The sequence below is a fragment of the Poromitra crassiceps genome (genome assembly GCF_964638095.1).
Source record: "Poromitra crassiceps genome assembly, chromosome: 2".
NCBI classification, from domain to species: Eukaryota; Metazoa; Chordata; class Actinopteri; order Beryciformes; family Melamphaidae; genus Poromitra; species Poromitra crassiceps.
The window spans coordinates 31927464-31949034 of NC_139624.1; positions in this window are offsets into that span (position 1 = coordinate 31927464).

The following is a 21571-nucleotide window of genomic DNA, read 5'->3' on the forward strand; positions in this document are numbered from 1 at the left end:
TGTGTGTGTGTGAGAGGAGTTAAGGCTGTGACTCACTTTCATAAGTTTGACCCACCTCACCTCCTCTCGTCCCCCCTGTCGCTCCCTGACTGGAAGGGAAACCACAGTAGGGCCGCAGCCGTCCCGTCTCATGCAGGAAACTCCCTGAAAATGACCGCAACCCACCTCCTCTCACCTTCTAGGCCCACACACACACACACACACACACACGTGCGCACACACACACACACACATGCACGTGCGCACACACACACACACACGCACACACACACACACACACACACACACACACATACAGAGTTCGACTTCTTGTGACACACACACACGCATGCAACTAAAAGCTGTAACAATGAGAGTTTGAGCTTCGTATTGTGTGCACACTGCATGTAGGTGTGTGTGTGTGTGTGTGTGTGTGTGTGTGTGTGTGTGTGTGTGTGTGTGTGTGTGTGTGTTGACTAGGGAGGTGTCACCTAAACCAGCAGGTAACATGGCAGCCTTGCTAATTGCCAAACAAGATCCTCCTGAATAATACAGACAAAAAAGACTCTCACTCTCTCCTTGTGTGTGTGTGTGTGTGTGTGTGTGTGTGTGTGTGTGTGTGTGTGTGTGTGTGTGTGTGTGTGTGTGTGTGTGTGTGTGCGTGAGTGTGTGAGTGTGAGAGAGTGAGAGAGAGAGTAGCAGCCACCATATATATGACGGCTGCTACTCAGAGAATTGAGTACTGTTTTGTATGGTGAAAGACCTCATGCCACTAGTCCATGATCTTGTGAATGTACTCCACTGCACCCTCAGTATTTGTGTCCTTGGACAGGTCTCCTCTATGTGGACAATGGCCATAAATAAAATGTAAAAAAAAAAAAAAAAGACAACACTTATGCCATATCACGACATTACAATATTCAAAAGACAATATCTAAGACGATATCTGGTCTCATATCGCAATATTGATATAATATCGATATTGCCCAGTCCTATTTGGAGTTGTGTTTGCATACAATACATGTGTTCACGAGTGCATTCTGCTTATTTTACGCTGCTTATCTTGTATGCATATTATGTTATGTGACGCTAATCTATAAGACAAGAGGTGAAAGCGTAACCTTTGGACACCCGACAACATCTCACTCTCTGCTCTCGTTTGTCTCCATCAGGCCGGGGCAACCCCACTGACCGGGCTGAGCTGAAGAGGAGCTGACCTGTCAAGCACAAGTGTCACACAGGATTTGTAATCGCACAATCTCCAAACATCAATCACAGCATATACTAAACATCACTCACAGCGTATACTAAACATCACTCACAGCATATACTAAACATCAATCACAGCGTATACTAAACATCACTCACAGTGTATACTAAACATCAATCACAGCTTATACTAAACATCACTCACAGCGTATACTAAACATCAATCACAGTGTATACTAAACATCACTCACAGTGTATACTAAACATCACTCACAGCATACAGTATACTAAACATCACTCACAGTGTATACTAAACATCAATCACAGCTTATACTAAACATCACTCACAGTGTATACTAAACATCACTCACAGCGTATACTAAACATCACTCACAGCGTGTACTAAACATCACTCACAGTGTATACTAAACATCACTCACAGTGTATACTAAACATCACTCACAGTGTATACTAAACATCAATCACAGCTTATACTAAACATCACTCACAGCGTATACTAAACATCACTCACAGTGTATACTAAACATCAATCACAGCTTATACTAAACATCACTCACAGTGTATACTAAACATCAATCACAGCTTATACTAAACATCACTCACAGCGTATACTAAACATCAATCACAGCGTATACTAAACATCACTCACAGCGTATACTAAACATCACTCACAGCGTATACTAAACATCACTCACAGTGTATACTAAACATCACTCACAGTGTATACTAAACATCACAGCATATACTAAACATCACTCACAGCGTATACTAAACATCACTCACAGTGTATACTAAACATCACTCACAGTGTATACTAAACATCACTCACAGCATATACTAAACATAACTCACAGCGTATACTAAACATCAATCACAGCGTATACTAAACATAACTCACAGCGTATACTAAACATCACTCACAGCGTATACTAAACATCAATCACAGCGTATACTAAACATAACTCACAGCGTATACTAAACATCAATCACAGCGTATACTAAACATCACTCACAGCGTATACTAAACATCAATCACAGCGTATACTAAACATAACTCACAGCGTATACTAAACATCACTCACAGCGTATACTAAACATCAATCACAGCGTATACTAAACATCAATCACAGCGTATACTAAACATCACTCACAGCATACAGTATACTAAACATCACTCACAGTGTATACTAAACATCACTCACAGCGTGTACTAAACATCAATCACAGCGTATACTAAACATCAATCACAGTGTATACTAAACATCAATCACAGCGTATACTAAACATCAATCACAGCGTATACTAAACATCACTCACAGCGTATACTAAACATCACTCACAGTGTATACTAAACATCAATCACAGTGTATACTAAACATCACTCACAGCGTGTACTAAACATCAATCACAGCGTATACTAAACATCAATCACAGCGTATACTAAACATCAATCACAGTGTATACTAAACATCAATCACAGCGTATACTAAACATCAATCACAGCGTATACTAAACATCACTCACAGCGTATACTAAACATCACTCACAGCGTATACTAAACATCACTCACAGTGTATACTAAACATCACTCACAGTGTATACTAAACATCAATCACAGCGTATACTAAACATCACTCACAGCGTATACTAAACATCACTCACAGCGTATACTAAACATCAATCACAGCGTATACTAAACATCACTCACAGCGTATACTAAACATCAATCACAGCTTATACTAAACATCAATCACAACGTATACTAAACATCAATCACAGTGTATACTAAACATCACTCACAGTGTATACTAAACATCACTCACAGCATACAGTATACTAAACATCAATCACAGCGTATAATAAACATCAATCACAGCGTATACTAAACATCAATCACAGCGTATACTAAACATCACTCACAGCGTATACTAAACATCACTCACAGCATATACTAAACATCACTCACAGCGTATACTAAACATCACCCACAGCATATACTAAACATCAATCACAGCGTATACTAAACATCACAGCATATACTAAACATCACTCACAGCGTATACTAAACATCACAGCATATACTTAAGCAATATAGCATGAGAGCCAGTGTGTTGTGCCAAATATATCCCCCTGATCAGCTGTTATCCCACTCGGCCTGCGGCCTCGTGGGATAACTGCTGAGCAGGGGGATATATTCCACAACACACGCAGCTCGAGTGCTATATTGCTTTTATAAAACGGTTTCCAAGTATGATAATATAATAATAATAATAATACTATAAGTCCGACTCCGACTGGCATGTCATTCTGATAGAGTCAGTTGAAACACTACTGTAAGGCGGGACCGCAAGAACATGCGGGTGATTTGATTGGATCGTTCTGGAGACTGAAGTTGACATTGGCCAATCCTGGCGCTTGCTGAGTAGCTGACAGCTTTCTGGAAACCCCGACAGGCAGCTCGAGCGCAGCGTTGCATTCTCAGCGCTTGCTGAGAAGCTGAATGCTTTCTGCAAAGCCCGACACCAACTAACGTTACGGGGTTAAATGCGGGGTTAAATGCGGGGTTAACAGCCTTTCTTTTGCAAAGAAGACATTAGCCCGCATCTATTCTTGTACAAAACATCATTTTCTGCGAAGTATTAGTAAAGTTATAAGCGAAGATCGATTCACAAGGATCTGACAGCTGTCTCCGCCATTTTTTTTTTCTACGTTGTCATTTGAGGTAAGCCTTATTATTACTCTCTTAGTAAGAGAGTTGCCATGGCAACCAATAACCCATGGCCATGGATTATTGAACTCGGTTACTGGAATTATACAATGGCTGTGAACCAATCAGATTGCTTGATTTGAGAGAGCCGTTTTATAATAAACATCAATCACAGCGTTTATTAAATATTAAACACAAAACACGATTTAGCACCATTTCCTCTGCTCCTATGCCGTATCATTTCGGATTTCCCCTTAAATACGAACTGCCACCTGGGGGGGGGGGGGGGACTCTTACTAGTCGTAATTACATGTAGGACATTTTGGGAATCTTTTATGTCTCTCACTTGCCATGCAGAAGGGTGTCTGCTCATGCGGAAATAGACAGATACGAGTCCTTGAATTTGACATCCAAGTGAGAGTGGGGATTTTTTTTTTTTTTAAATAGAGCATCTATTTCCAAAATATGAAACACATCGAGTATTTCTCACACACACACACACACACACGGCCGCACGCACACACACACACGGCCGCACACACGCACGCACGCACACACACACACACACTGTATATATTCTCAGAAATTTTTGTATTTTGGCGTCAAGGGTTTTGAAATAGCTAATAACTTGAATGTGTTTCTGTAAGGAGTTTTACTCCCATGCCTCTAATCATTTTATAACAGCAGGGGTCTTTGTTTTTTACATGTTGGATAACTAATTTATCATAATATAGGATATCCCCTTTTAAAATGACACACTTTGCATTTTCTGTCTCATTTTCTTATCTCTGTAACCCCCCCGTGCTTCTCTTCCGAGGTCGTGGTTCAGTCCGAGACAAGTCGATGTTCACTCAGCCGGCCGTCAGGCGCGGGACGTGAGAGAGGCCTGCCGGAGAGAAACTGTCCTTTGGGGTGAGGTAGTAGGTTGTATAGTTTTAGGGTCATTCCCAAGCTGTCAGATGACTATACAACTTACTGTCTTTCCTGAAGCGACTGTGATGACATCATCATCATCGACACAGAGGAACATATCACTTGGAGTTCATCAATGTAGAAAAAACACACACCCACAATTTGTCTTTTTATTTTATTTTGAAGTTACCTCTTATGTCCACTTGCATGTTTGTTTTAAGTAATATACACTGAATTGACAAAATATCATGGAATCCATTATCCTGTATTGATTTCCCTTATTAAATCTATACCAATCACAAAGGAGATGTATAAGCAGACGAGTTAGAGAAGGATTTTTAAGCTTTCGGACAGTTGAGTAACCTCACGCTGCCAGATGGTTTGTTTTCACATAACTAACTTGAAACAAGTCACTCAGGTTTCAAAGGGCAGGCACTTAAAAAAACTGTCAGGTGATTGGATGAACCATCTGTCCATCACGTTTATCATGGGCTCGCTCTCACTGGGATCACACCAAAGCCCGCCCCTAGCTGCCTCATAGGATGCTGATTGGTGTGAACCACTGGTGGTTCGGACCAATAAATTGGAGCGTGGCAAAATGGATTTGTCCTGTGATCATGATCTCATGATCTCTGCTGTGATCATGATCTCATGATCTCTGCAAATCCAGCTGCCTCGCAAGGTTAACAGTTGAGATGTGGATTGTGCAAAAGAGGCTGCAACTCAGGAAGATCTTCCTGATATTTTGTACATTCAGTGTATAATATTCATTTTACAAACAAACAAAATCATCATTAATCAGTTAATTATTCAATACTTCTCCAATCTGTAAAACTGGTAGAAATTCTTCAACTGAGGACTGTTAATCACTTTGTAAGTGTACTGTATGAGTCACAGTATTTCAATGTGCTTATTGCAATTGCATATGTTGTGACTGAGGCCTTCATACCTGGAGTGGCTAATATTTGAATGATGGTTTTAATTGCACAGAAACAGAATGTAATAATGTTGTGTGCTGTAGCCGTGTCTTCATTTATCCAGCGATCAGATCTGACCTGCGGACAAATTGTCAGCACTCGTCACGAAGCTCCCACAATCGGACCGCTGTCTAACCACCGACTCATGGTGTTCGCACAGGGTGAGGTAGTAGGTTGTGTGGTTTCAGGGTTGTGATTTTACCCCATCAGGAGCTAACTATACAACCTACTGCCTTTCCTGGAGGACAGCAATACATCACAGTAGAGCCACATCAAGTTGGGACACAGTGGGCGACGTCACGTCAAAAAACACCCACTCTCGTCACCTGTTCACTGAAGGAAAAGCTGACAGAGGGTGTTGCTGCAATGAATAAAAGACTGACGGTTTGAGTGCTGCCGCAGAATCACAATATGCACAATATGCACTTACTAATCACTCAGCAGACTTCTGACTGGCCATGAGAGAAAGGGAGATGCATGCTGAGGAACTGGAACTTTAGAAATGGAACTATGTAAGCATCATTAATGTTGGAATGTTGTATTGTTTGTTTGATGAATAAATAAAGACTGGATGAAAAAGAAAAAAAGTCAGGTTGTTATGTTGAATAGTTTGTTGGAAATGCTGTAATCCTTAAAAGCACCTCATTCTATTTCAAAACATGAGTCTTAATAATTTTCATGGCATAGCTTTTTACATAGATGCATCTATCTATCTAAATATCTATCTAAGAATTGTACTATTGTAAGTAGCTTTGGACGAAGGTTTTGATAAATTAGGTAATCTAATATATCTCCTCAATTGTCCGTGCGGGTAACACTTTATAATGTTCAGTTGTAAGTCATTTATAAGCCTTCAGTTAATGACGAACTAATCACTTACAAAACATGAATATACATTTATAGATTATGAATAAATGCTATGTTAACATATCACAAAATGTGTTGAAAGTCATCTATAAACTTTTAGTAAATGAAGTGTTCCTCACCTGTTATACATGATGTGTAAATCATTTACAATTCATTTACAAGGCTTTCTGCATCCCCTAATCTAAAGTGTAAACCATTCATCACACATAAATGTGTTACCGGTACATACAAGGGGGTAGCTCTGTCAAAATTGAAGCACTTAAACCTGCATTCTTTCGAATGGCCTGCAGGGGGTGACCCATTGGTCTGTGGACCTGTTTTTTGACGCCTCACGTGGCCTGCTATTGGTTTGTGATCCGCGAGCTGTGTGATCAGTGAACAAGCAACCTGTCAACCACGCCCCAAAACATAGTCTGCAACTACAACATAGTCTGAAACTAGTGATTGAGACCATAAACGCATTAGGAAAGTGTTTACTGAGGCCATACTTGAGGCTTCAAAACAGAAGTCCACAAACCAATGGGTCGCCCCCTGCAGGCAAAGAGGACCCAATCCGCATTGGCTTCAATTTTGAAAAACAGAGTTACCCCCTTATATGTAACACATTCAGGGGATGCAGAAAGCCTTGTAAATAAATTGTAAATTATTTACACATAATTTACAACAGGTGAGGAACACTTAATTTACTAAATGTTTATAGATGAGTTACAACACAATGTATATGTTAAAGGAACACTCCACCCATTTTCAACCAGCTTTGTATCATTAGAACATCAGTAGTATATCAGAAAACTGTAAACGGTTTTGAAGTCTGTCATTTAATTTGACAGTTATTGAGTGTTAAAGTGTGGACCAGTGACATCACTGGTCCACACTAACTCAAATTAATAACTTATTAACTCAAATCAACTCTCAAACTGTAAACGGTTTTGAAGTCATTCATCTAGTTTGACAGTTATTGAGAGTTGATTTGAGTTAATGAGTTATTAATTTGAGTTAGTGTGGACCAGTGATGTCACTGGTCCACACTTTAACACTCAATAATTGTCAAATTAAATGACAGACTTCAAAACCGTTTACAGTTTTCTGATATACTACTGATGTTCTAATGATACAAAGCTGGTTGAAAATGGGCAGAGTGTTCCTTTAACATAACATTTATTAATCATTACAAATGTATATTCATGTTTTGTAAATGGTTAGTTCATCATTAACTAAAGGCTTATAAATGACTTACGACTGAACGTTATTATAAAGTGTTACCGTTTGTGCATCCCTTGTCTTTGCTTATTTTTTGTGCTTCAAGATAAAGGCAGTTATTTGGGTTTTTCTGTCTGAAATCAGTGTGACTTTGTTCATCTGTGTGTGTGAGTAGGGACTGATATTGAAATATTGATGTGACTCTCAGTCTCCACACAGTAGATGGCGCCAAATATTACATGTTGTGTAGGCTTGAGTTGTGTGAGGGGAGTTGCCAGTCCATACCCCAACAATAATAATGCACACTGGGGAATTCCAGCTGTCTGCACCATCTCTGCATCAAGCATTCTCTGTAATATAATCGGAGAACTTCACTGAAAAACAATACTGATTTATTTTTGCACACAATCTCACACATAGGATACAAACTGTAAACAGTTTTGCAGACATTCATTTAGTTATGGACCAGTGATGTCATTCAAATAAATCAGCATTGTTTTTCAGTGACATTCTCCTTTAAAATGTCGGATGGGGATTTCAGGTTTGAGGAATGCACTGTCTACAACATACATGGGCAACATACGGCCCGCGGGCCGTATGCGGCCCGCGGGCGCCCCCTGTGTGGCCCGCGATGGAATTGCAAAAAAAAAAAAAAAAAAAAAAAATTTTTTTTTTTTTTTTTTACAGTGCACCTGAACGCAACATGCAAGATACCCGCTGAATAAGTGTCCAAATGTTCATGTCATTCTGGCCAATACTCTTCTGTTATAGCATTTCAGTCTGGAATATGGAATATATTTCAATAATATTTATGACTAAAAGGCTAAAAGTAATCTCATGTGTAAGAAATGACTGTTCTACATTGAAGTAGAAATTTAAATAATTAACTTGTTGGTTTTGGATTTATTTAGCTTCAAGAGTGCATTTTTGTTCTTGTGTGACCCTCAACACAGGCTTTGAGAATCCCGGGCCACTTACTGATACTTAAGCTTAAAATAACCCACTCATATTCTGGTTTATTTCAAGAAAAACATTTCGGCTAGTGGAAATTCGAATTGGCTTGTAACTTTAAAATCTAGCAGCCATATTGGCAGGTGGTCAAAAAAGTTAATTTCAAGCACTGAAGAGGGAGAGCGGGTGGTGACATAGGAGTGAGTGAGAAAAGGATCAAATATTGGTGGTTAAGACTGAATAATGACATCACAACTGTTAATTTAAAATTAGTTATTCCTCTAAACCTGGCTTCAAATGCCCAAAATGTTTCGCGCTGGCGCCGTTCAGCCCTCAGCAAAAACTGGTAGCGAGGACATTTTTTTGTGGCCCTCTCTATCATCAAAGTTGCCCATCCATGGGTTACGGCGTGACAATATTTGTTCGGCCCCCGGCAACAATCTGGGTTTCTCATGTGGCCCCCCATGAAAAACAGTTGCCCACCCCTGGTCTACAACCATAAGATCACATCTCAGTGACAAAAACTTAGTATACATTTTGCTGTATTGGGTAGGCTATATGAAGATATCATTTCCAAAATCCTACATAGCCTATCACTTTTGGGGTGAAATGTTGTGCTCTTATGACATCACTATGACATCATCAGTGCCTATGACATCATCAGTGGGACAAAAATGTAAACAGACAGAGATTGCCCACTTGTAGATAGATTAGATTAGATTAGATGAAGACTCAAGTTATCAAGTTACTCAAGCCTGCAGCTAGGCTACTACCCTCCCTTCAAAGTATTAGAATTTGTTTTAATTGTATGCTAGCTAGCAGTCATTTTGTGTGAGAACAGAGAAGGTGTCACTTTGGTAACATTTTGGAATGTTTTTAATTTGATATACACTGGATATCAATCAAAATAGCCTACTAATTGCCCTTTTTATGAAGTCCAGATTATGTGGCTTGTGAAATTATGTGGCTTGTGAAAAAGGAGCTGCAACATATACCAGGAACAGCATAGTGTGTGTGTGTGTGTGTGTGTGTGTGTGTCCAGCTGCAATAAAGAATTCAAACCAACTTCCCATGCTAGCTCTCCTAGGAACAAGCAATAATAGTATACATGCTTTAGCCAATAGACGCAGTAATTGGAAATAAGATGGTTATACACTACAGTGGCATCCACGGACTTTGTCTTGACAGCCAGGTGGCAAGCACGCACGGTAGTGAATGTAAAATAACAAGCCTAAACTCCGTTCGTTCTCCTCGTTTCTCGCCTATGGGCGTGCTCTGTACCATAGGGCGTGCTCTGTAGGGGCGTGCTCTGCAATGGCCCCGGCCGGAGCTGGATATTAGATCCCTGCACTCCCATTGGTCGAAACCATAGGTGTGTCAGGAGGTGTGTGCGCCTCGCTCGCTGTCCGTCACGTCAAGACGTGACTTCCTGCACGAGCAGAGTTTGACAGCACGGAGGGAGGGAGCGAGGCTCCAAGCAACACATCTTTAATAGAGTTCTTTCGGGGCGTCCTGGGACTAATATCTAACAACCTCCTCTCTGTCTGTTAGGAGCCAGGCACACTTCTATCCACTCTCCCCAAATGCTCCCGCCTGCAGCCGCCGAGGTAAATACAAATAGCCCCTTATTTCAAAGCTGTGCTGTTATGTAATTGTGATTATAAAACATTGTGATACATTGTTCCTCCGTTCAGTCCTGCACTTTTCTGGCCAAAAGTGATGTTTCTGAACCCAATGGGGGAGGGGGGGGATAAGTTGATAAGGCTTGATAAGTTGCTGCTGTTTTCTGCATGCAACATGTTTGACCTATTCCTAAACAAGAGTAGAACATACCCTATAAAAGCATTCCTCATTGTTCTCGTTGTTGTGTTGCATGTTGGGTTGAACTTCCTGACTAGTCCAGCAGCCTTCATCTGTTTTTGTCATAAACTGTGGTGCAGAGAACCAACGATTTTGTAGAAGTTTTCCACTGAGCCTTCAAAATAAGTGTTAATTTCTTGGCTAGTTCAGCAGAAGCCTAGCTATGTGCCTCGATCTTCTCGCTGTATCACAACTGAGACACAGAGACAATGCCAGCAATTGTGTCTGGGACTGTAACTAAATATAGCAATAATACAGTATTGTAAGTGCAGCCAATGCAGAACCTGGTCTGAGCAAAATGTGGAAGTTTGTTATGGGAATGTCCCTCAAGTCTGTTATACGTAGATAAATACCACCTATACCAGACCAGTACCTGTGTCTCTGTGTTGTATGTAGATAAATACCACCTATACCAGACCAGTACCTGCAAGTCTCTGTGTTATACAGTATGTATAAATACCACCTATACCAGACCAGTACCTGTAAGTCTCTGTGTTGTATGTAGATAAATACCACCTATACCAGACCAGTACCTGTAAGTCTCTGTGTTGTATGTAGATAAATACCACCTATACCAGACCAGTACCTGTAAGTCTCTGTGTTGTACAGTATGTAGATAAATACCACCTATACCAGACCAGTACCTGTACGTCTCTGTGTTGTACAGTGTGTAGATAAATACCACCTATACCAGACCAGTACCTGTAAGTCTCTGTGTTGTATGTAGATAAATACCACCCATACCAGACCAGTACCTGTAAGTCTCTGTGTTGTATGTAGATAAATACCACCTATACCAGACCAGTACCTGTAAGTCTCTGTGTTGTATGTAGATAAATACCACCTATACCAGACCAGTACCTGTAAGTCTCTGTGTTGTATGTAGATAAATACCACCTATACCAGACCAGTACCTGGAAGTTGTAGACAGCATATTGTGGTCTGACAACGGAAGCCTTGTTGTGGAAAGAGCGAAGGTCTCTGAAAGGTCAAAAGAGCTGAACCTGATTCAGCAAAGACAACAGGGTGCAGATATATTCTTTTCACTCACACAGACACTCAACACTCAAATACACAAAAATAAGTCTGTTGGACCAGTGGTTGTCAAAGTGGGGTCTGCGGACCCCCAGGGGTCCTTGAGGGGGTTCCAGGGGGTCCCCAGCAAAAAGGGGGGCAACTTATGTTCACTATAATGCCATCCATAAGTACAATGACAATGTATGACTGTGTTGGTAATGTGTTTCATACACTTTCGGTAATAAAACATCTAAAAGCAAAAATCGTATCAGATGGGGGACGCTGGGACAAAATCTTATCAAATGGGGATAAGATGTTGGGTCTTTAATTAACCACTGTGTTAGAGACAGATGTTGGGTCTTTAATGAAATGGTGAAAACAAAAAGCGTCTACAGACCGAATCACTGTGACGTCGCGTTAACTACAAAGGTCCCTTCCGGGTAGACACCTGCCATTTTATTTTAATTGTGGAGATATCACAAACTTGTTTATTGTTTATTTCTGTTGTCATTTTCAGCCATAATTGTAACGTTAAAGATATACCCTAGTTAAACACGGTGGTCCGACCTATCTGACGTTTGGCTGTGCATATTTTATGTACTGTGTTGATAAAAGATGGCAGCCTATTATCTCATATGTAAATTTGCTTACCTCTCTGGAATTGAACTGACTTTCAATGCATCCTTCTTAAAATGGGCACTCTGAGCATCCTTTCTCTCTCTCTCTCTCTCTCTCTCTCTCTCCTCCCCTACTTGCTTACCCTTTTGCACTTTCCTCCCTGTCATTTTATTATATGTGTGTGTATATATATATATATATATGTATGTGTGTGTGTGGATGGATATGTGTGTGGATATGTGTATGTATATACATTATATATATATATATATATATATATATATATATATATATATATATATATATATATATATATATAGAGAGAGAGAGAGAGAGAGAGAGAGAGTGTAATTATTATTATTATTATTATTATTATTATTTATTAATATTATTATTATTATTATTGTTAGTATTATTATTATTGCTATTATTATTAATGATCTTTTTGGGAAACTCGGGGTGGGTGGGGGTGTGGGAAATGGTTGTGTTCTAGTCTTTAGCCTGAACACTCCACAAAAGGAGAGAAGACTGTAACATTATTGTCTGGATTTTACATTTGTCATTGTATAACTCTGATCTCCAATAAATATATATATATATATATATATATATATATATATATATATATATATATATATATATATGGTAAATTAGGTCTCTAAACTAACGTTAATCAAAGTGTTGTTAATTCATGAGGGTGCATCAAACATGAGTTTTACACTTAACCATTTCTCTTGATCTCAGTTGTTCACCTCCCAGTTTGCTCCGCTCCATTAAACTGTATGTACATGATGCGTGCATTGTCTCTACCCGGACGTTATTGTAAACATTTGGGTGATTGGGTCTACCCATAATGCTCATTCGATTGTTTAAGATATCGCAGGTACTTTTGAATAAATAATTTCCTGACCTGTTCGCGTCAAAACTCCCCGCCTGTTAAATCACAAGTCTCCACCTCACCTACAACTGTCACTCCTGACCAGAGCACGCCCACACCCACAAAATATTATATAACTCCGCCCCTTCAGGCCTGTGATTCTCCTGATTCCCTCCAAACATTTCCAGCAGACAAAGAGGAAGCCAAAGCCAATGTGAGTGAGACAATGGACTTTCACCTTAACATGTATTGTTTGCTTGATATGTGCCATGTAAAGTTTAAACTGTTTTGTACTGAGTTTAAATCCTGAGTTTAATTGAGAGTGAAATGCCAGTGGATGCATTAATGATGTAAGTTGACCAGTCATATTGTATTGACCTAATAATTATTATTTGTTGTTTGTTATCAGACCTGTAATCCTCTTTTTGTTCTAATACTTTGTGCAGATAAAATCATCCATCCATCAACCAACATTCACTCAGAAAATAAATGGTTGAACTGCCCTGGACTCCATTGTGTTTAATGTGCACACCAACATTCATGTTCTTGGCATGAGCCAACACCACTACCAACAGCACAGATCCTTTTCATGGTCCTTCGAACCGGAAAGAACATGAGTGTTGGAATGGAGGGGCCAGGTGCTGTTCAGAAGACAAGGCCACAGAGGGAAAGGAGGGCCCCACCTTACCTCGAAGACTATGAGACTGATATTTACAGCCAGCCCAAGAAGCAAGATGAAAGAAGTGAAGAAGAAACAGAGATTGTTGCACTACGACGAGAGAACGCACGTTTGAGGAGCAGAGTTGAACAGTATGAGGAAAGCTATTCAGAGGGAGATGTGGATGAGAATGATGGGCCTTTCCACGACGCCGAACAAACAGAGGAATGTGACCAGCCACTGCAGCCTAGTAGTATCACAGAGACTCGATATGGGAAAACACGATCTGACCCTAACCTATCCGAATCCATCCTTGCTTTATATCCTGTAAAGATTACCCAATCGGCCCAAACACTTTATTGCCCTCATGCCTATGAGCCCACTGCCTTTGCACAACGATCAGCCTCAGCAGCTCATATGCTACCAACCTCTACTGCCCAGGTGTCTTTCCAACAATCATACCCGCCATTACAATCCCAGGATTCGAGCACGGCTCCAGCAGTATCTGGCCTTTACAGTCAGTTACCCCCAGCACATGGTACCCTACCCTCATCACATGCTATGCAACCTCCAGCAATCCCTACACCTCAAGTTGCAACAACCAGAGCACAGCCATCTGCGCATCGACCAATTGGAGCCTCATTCCAGCCACCGGCACCCCAGCCTAGTTACCAGCCACCGGCGCCGCAGCAGCCTAGTTACCAGCCACCGGCGCCGCAGCAGCCTAGTTACCAGCCACCGGCGCCGCAGCAGCCTAGTTACCAGCCACCGGCGCCGCAGCAGCCTAGTTACCAGCCACCGGCACACCAGCAGTCTAGTTACCAGCCACGGGCACACCAGCAGTCTAGTTACCAGCCACCGGCACACCAGCAGCCTAGTTACCAGCCACCGGCGCCGCAGCAGCCTAGTTACCAGCCACCGGCGCCGCAGCAGCCTAGTTACCAGCCCCCGGCGCCGCAGCAGCCTAGTTACCAGTCACCGGCACACCAGCAGTCTAGTTACCAGCCACGGGCACACCAGCAGTCTAGTTACCAGCCACCGGCACACCAGCAGTCTAGTTACCAGCCACCGGCACACCAGCAGTCTAGTTACCAGCCACCGGCACACCAGCAGCCTAGTTACCAGCCACCGGCGCCGCAGCAGCCTAGTTACCAGCCACCGGCGCCGCAGCAGCCTAGTTACCAGCCACCGGCGCCGCAGCAGCCTAGTTACCAGCCACCGGCGCCGCAGCAGCCTAGTTACCAGCCACCGGCGCCGCAGCAGCCTAGTTACCAGCCACCGGCACACCAGCAGCCTAGTTACCAGCCACCGGCACACCAGCGGCCTAGTTACCAGCCACGGGTCCTCCAGCAGCCTAGTTACCAGCCACGGGTCCTCCAGCAGCCTAGTTACCAGCCACCGGTCCCCCAGCAGCCTAGTTACCAGCCACTGGCGCCCCAGCAGTCTAGCTATCAGCCCTCGGTGCCCCAGCAGCTTGGTTACCAGCCACCAGCCCAACAACTTGGCTACCAGTACCAGCCACAAGTGCAACCTCAACCCCAATACTTTGTGTCCCAGCAAGCTCCAGTTTCCTATGCCCCACAGCTCAACGTCACTGGAGTTCCCCCTAATCCAAGCTTCTCAGTACCCATGGCTCCCACACAGCAGAACATGGGTTCAAGGTACCCATCACGGGTTGAGGGACCCTCATTCCTGTATTTCACCCATAATGACCCTCATGAATTTGTAATGTTGAAGATGGCATTCACTAACCTTCTGCCCCCCGAGGAACCAGAATTGTACAAATTTCATATTCTCCTAGATCATCTACGTCTCGCTTCTGCTCGCCATATTGCACTTTCCTATGCCCACGACGCCAATCCTTTCAGCATGGCACTGGCAGCCTTGGAGCGTCAATATGGTCAACCACATTTACTAGCTCTGAGGGAGATACAAACCATACTAAATCTCCCTAAAATGATTCGAGGAGATGCTGAGGGGTTCCAGAGCTTTGCAGTGAGAGTGAGGTCATTAGTGGGCATGCTACAATCACTCAATGCAAGAGAAGGAGCTGCAGAACTGGCCTGTGCTTCACATGTTCAGCGTTTATTGAGTAAACTTCCGGTGGAGCTAGTTTCAAACTTTGCCAGACATGCTCGCTCAGCCTCCCCTGATGCTCACTATAACCTCGTGGACTTTTCCATATGGCTCGAAGGAGAGTCAGAATGTCAAGCAGTGGTAGCACAAGCCAACAACCTGCAAATTGATGTCCCCCAGATCCAGAGAAAAGACATGAGCCAAAGATCCAAGTTTCCATCAGCTACCATCCTCCATGGTGCTGAACGGAAGTCTCCACGTGGACCCACTACATCAAGACATCAGTCACAAACCCAAGGGAGGTATCCATGTTTGTACTGTCAGTCGACCTCCCACTACTTGACAAACTGTGAAAGCTTAAAGGACTTGAATACAGACCAGGTGGCAAAATGGCTGAAGGACCAAAACAGATGTTGGAAATGTGGCAGAACAACACACAAAGCAGCTCAGTGTACTCTGAAAAACCCCTGTCCTAAATGTAACGGCCTGCACCTAGGCATATTACACAATGTGAATCAAACTCAAACATCCAGAGTTTTGTACATGAATCCACAGAGTATGTCACCAAAAGTATTGCTTAAAGTAGTCAAAGTAAGACTTTCTACCAGGAAGAAGACATTTGATACTTATGCCATCTTGGATGATGGATCTGAGCGCACAATGCTGCTACCAGGCGCTGCAAAGTATCTTGGTTTAGAGGGGGAGGCAGAGAAACTTGAGCTGCGCACAGTGAGACGACAGACACAATCGAAGGTAAAACTGTAAACTTTAACATATCTGCTGCCTCATTCCCTGAGATAAAATTCTCTATTGATAATGCTTTCACATCTGACATGATCATGTTTGTAGAGCAGACTTATCCTATAGATAAACTCAAGCAACGGTACTCCCATTTGCATGACCTTCCGTTGAGCTCCTTCTCTAAAGTTCAGCCACACATCCTTATTGGCTCAGACAATCCATTCCTCATCACACCGATAGAAAGAGTCCAATATGGCCCAAAGGGAGCACCAGCTGCAGTGAGAACAAGACTTGGATGGGCTCTACAAGGACCTACTTCTCTCGGTGAGTCATCTGATTCTACCCAATGTCTATTCACATCACAAGCCAACTCCTATGCTGAACTGAGACCCCATGTAGAGCAATTGTGGAAAGGTGACACCAGTCCCTTCAGAAATGAACATGTTATCAGAAGGTCGAAGAACGCCAAGAAGCCAAAGATCAATCTTTTAGCTGTACCAGGCACTGAGACTGAGGCACCAAGTCAAGAAAAGCAACGGAAAACCAAGAAGAAGAAAGAGGGAAAGACTGCATTTGAAGCCTCAACCCCAGAGGTGGAAACCAAACCAAGAGCACAGGAGATCCAATGTAACATCAAGAGGAGGAATTGCAAAGATAAATTTGAAGGTCTAACAAAGGAGGAAAATGAAATTATGCACAAGAAGAAGAGGGGAGACAGAGAGCTGAGAGATGCTACAGCCATGGACCCACACCTGAGAGAACAGCTGTCGCTGGCTATGCATACAGCAACTTGCTTGAGCGCAGAGTGGGACTATGGGGGTCACATCCCAGGAGAAGAGGTAAATTAGACGAGTGGGCCGACTGGTCATACCATCACCAGTTGTATTGGACTCTCAGGATGAACTTGTGATCTGTTTATATATTCAGATGTATACATCTGAAGGGGCGGCTGTTAAATCACAAGTCTCCACCTCACCTACAACTGTCACTCCTGACCAGAGCCCACACCCACAAAAGATTATATAACTCTGCCCCTTCAGGCCTGTGATTCTCCTGATTCCCTCCAAACATTTCCAGCAGACAAAGAGGAAGCCAAAGCCAATGTGAGTGAGACAATGGACTTTCACCTTAACATGTATTGTTTGCTTGATATGTGCCATGTAAAGTTTAAACTGTTTTGTACTTATTTGTTAGATTCCTGAGTTTAAATCCTGAGTTTAATTGAGAGTGAAATGCCAGTGGATGCATTAATGATGTAAGTTGACCAGTCATATTGTATTGACCTAATAATTATTATTTGTTGTTTGTTATCAGACCTGTAATCCTCTTTTTGTTCTAATACTTTGTGCAGATAAAATCATCCATCCATCAACCAACATTCACTCAGAAAATAAATGGTTGAACTGCCCTGGACTCCATTGTGTTTAATGTGCACACCAACAACATTCATGTTCTTGGCATGAGCCAACACCACTACCAACAGCACAGATCCTTTTCACCGCCCTTTTTTGAAAAAGCTGACACCAGCCATGGCTGACTGCTGCCTCAATAGTAACGTGTTGAATATCACTTTAAACACAGATGAGCAAAGTCCCCCCCCCCCCTGATTATATCCCCATTGTTGACTGGCTGTCGTCACCCCAGCACAGATCTAATTTCCTCTTCTCGTGTGGCCTAAAGTGAACCCCCCTGGCTGTCTGGGATTAGACTTCCTCTGGGAATTAAAATACAATGTCATGTGAGGTGAGAGTTGGGGGGGGCAAAGTCAAACTACCTCACATACTGGAAGAACAAGTGACCAGGAAAGCAATAATTCAAGATGATATTTTACTTGACCACGTGAGTCTTAAAAAAAGCATGATCTGTCTTTGATATGATTTTGAACACACTCACAGCCAACAAAGTTATAGGGATGTGCATCTCCATATATGCGATATGCGTCTCGATGCATTGCCACTGATCCGATACATTAAAGATACAGATCCGATATGATACGATTCACCCCTATTGCGATGCAGTGCGATTCTACATGATACGCTTCAACACAATGCGATAAGATATGATTCAACGTGATGCAAAGGAATGATGCTATGCAATTCAATAATGGTACAGAGTTTGAGATTATTTCTTAAATAGCAAATCATAAATTAACTAATAAAAGTGCAATTTTTACTTTACAAATGTGTTTCTCTAGTAGTGCAACTCAGTAAGCAGCATCTCATGTATGCTGTTTCTTTAAAGGTATACAGTAGGGCCTCTACCAATATAAATCTGACTTTACCATAGGGTTTCTATAGATCTGACTTTACCATAGGACCTCTACCAATATAGATCTGACTTTACCATAGGGCCTCTACCAATATAGATCTGACTTTACCATAGGGCCTCTACCAATATAGATCTGACTTTACCATAGGGTTTCTATAGATTTGACTTTACCATAGGGCCTCTACCAATATAGATCTGACTTTACCATAGGGCCTCTACCAATATAGATCTGACTTTACCATAGGGCCTCTACCAATATAGATCTGACTTTACCATAGGGCCTCTACCAATATAGATCTGACTTTACCATAGGGGCTCTACCAATATAGATCTGACTTTACAATAGGGCCTCTACCAATATAGATCTGACTTTACCATAGGGCCTCTACCAATATAGATCTGACTTTACCATAGGGCCTCTACCAATATAGATCTGACTTTACCATAGGGCCTCTACCAATATAGATCTGACTTTACAATATGGCCTCTACCAATATAGATCTGACTTTATCATAGGGCCTCTACCAATATAGATCTGACTTTACCATAGGGCCTCTACCAATATAGATCTGACTTTACCACGCACAAAAATTGGATTTGGCTCACATTGCTGTAAGATCTTTTAAAACCAGAGAGGGAAGTGGTCAGGCTTGCATTGTGATGGGAATTCTACACATATTCTTGATGCAACCCAGTATACCGCAGTATAAGCCGTATTCGATATATGTCTAGGCCTGACAACATGGGAAAACAAGAGAGCCTGGAGATGTCATGCAGGTGCACATTTAGATAAAGCTGCAGTAGACGAATAGCCATGTTGTCAGGCCAATGTTGACTATAGACACAGTGATGCCATCTCATCAAATCAGATTTTTAGAATAAGCTTTCAAAAGTCTTATTGAAATGACACAGGGGAAGAGACAGGTCAAAGACAGATTTTTGAGACACCGATTGCGGTAAAAGGGGGGACAACTCCATATTCACATGGCGGCCTTGGCGGGGACGAATGTTTTGCACACTCAATGCACTACTGTGGTCTAAACTGTGGTTAGCCTGTTGCAGAAAGCAGCAGACTTGGCCTAGTAATCCTTGCCAGGAGCGTCAGTTTGTCAGAGGACAGATGTCATGCGTCAGAGCAGAGCGCTTACATAACCGCTTGTGTAACTGCCTGGTCCTGTACGGTCCCAAGTTCTCATACTTAGACCCCCACTCTGTCTCACTTCACTGTTCTCTCATTGCAAACCTAACGGTAAAAATGTTGCTTCAAGCCACAGACAGACTCAAGGATACAGATACAGGTACAAGCATTAGCATGCGCTAAAATGTACACACACACGCGCACGCACACGCACACACACACACACACACACACACACACACACACACACACACACACACACACACACACAGTATTAGCCTATTGTCAGAACTTGTCTCCTGAAATGCTGTAATACAGACAAGATAAACAAGAACAAGCATGCTGTGCATCAATGACGACTTCGAGTTGACAATGTGCATGTTTCTTTGACACGTAGAAAGATAAGGAAAGCACTTTGCTTAATGCATACTGTTGTGTACATTAGCAGTATCTTAAAGATTTAGAAAGCATACGTTCAGTCAAGATTCAGACTCTCTCAGCAGTGAAAACAAGGGTTGCCCAATCTCCCATATTGGCTAACATTTCTCCCCTAGCTCAGTTTACAGATGTAGGCAGCTGTGTAAACTGAGATTTTACATGAAGCTCACGGTCTAATGGCCCCACGGTCAAGTGTCTCTGTATATTAGATGATAGATGTGCAAGCTATTTCTTCCCAAACGGGCCAGTAACATTGTAACTGTTACAAGACGGGTAAACTATAGACTACTGTAACATAAGATCATTGGCTGAATGACTGTCTTTAATCAGGAATGAGGAATCTGTGATTGCAGGGTTTGATCTCTCAGGCCTGTGTGAGTTTTCCTGCCTTTTCGTGTTGTTGTATTAGTGCAGCGTATACAGTACGCAGGTATACACGGAGTACAACTCGGACTCGGCATTGACTGAAAATCCCCTCTGATGCGCAGGGCAAAGAGAGCGAACTGCGAAGGAATATGTAGCTTTGTTTTTAACTAACTAAATATTAGCTTTAGCTAAATAATTTGCAATGGTGCAGCCTATCATATATTATCTTTGAGTTCAACTGAATAAATAGTAATTTCACAGATTAGAGGAGACAGACCAGCAGAGTTCAGATGACTCAATGTGTACAAATTAATAAAGCTAAAATAAGTGTTTTCCTGATTTTGCTTAAGATGTTGTTGATGCCATAAAAGTGGCAGCTACAGTATGTCAGAGCCATGTGGTTGTCTGAAATGACCAGTAGAAGTTAAGTGACAATGTGCAAATACTACTGGCCCATTTTTGGGTGACCTAAATGTGCCAGAGTAGTCCTACATGTCATGTCACTGTAATAATACAGTCAGGGTGTTTATCCTTTCCAGAAAGGGCTTCTTCTTAATTTATGTCCCCAGTTTTGTCTGGCCTGGAGAAGTATAGTATATCCCACTTCTCCAGGCACCACCACTACACCACTGACATATAGTACAATAACATCTGCGCTGTGGCTTCCTGGAAGGCGGAGAGAGTGTTATAG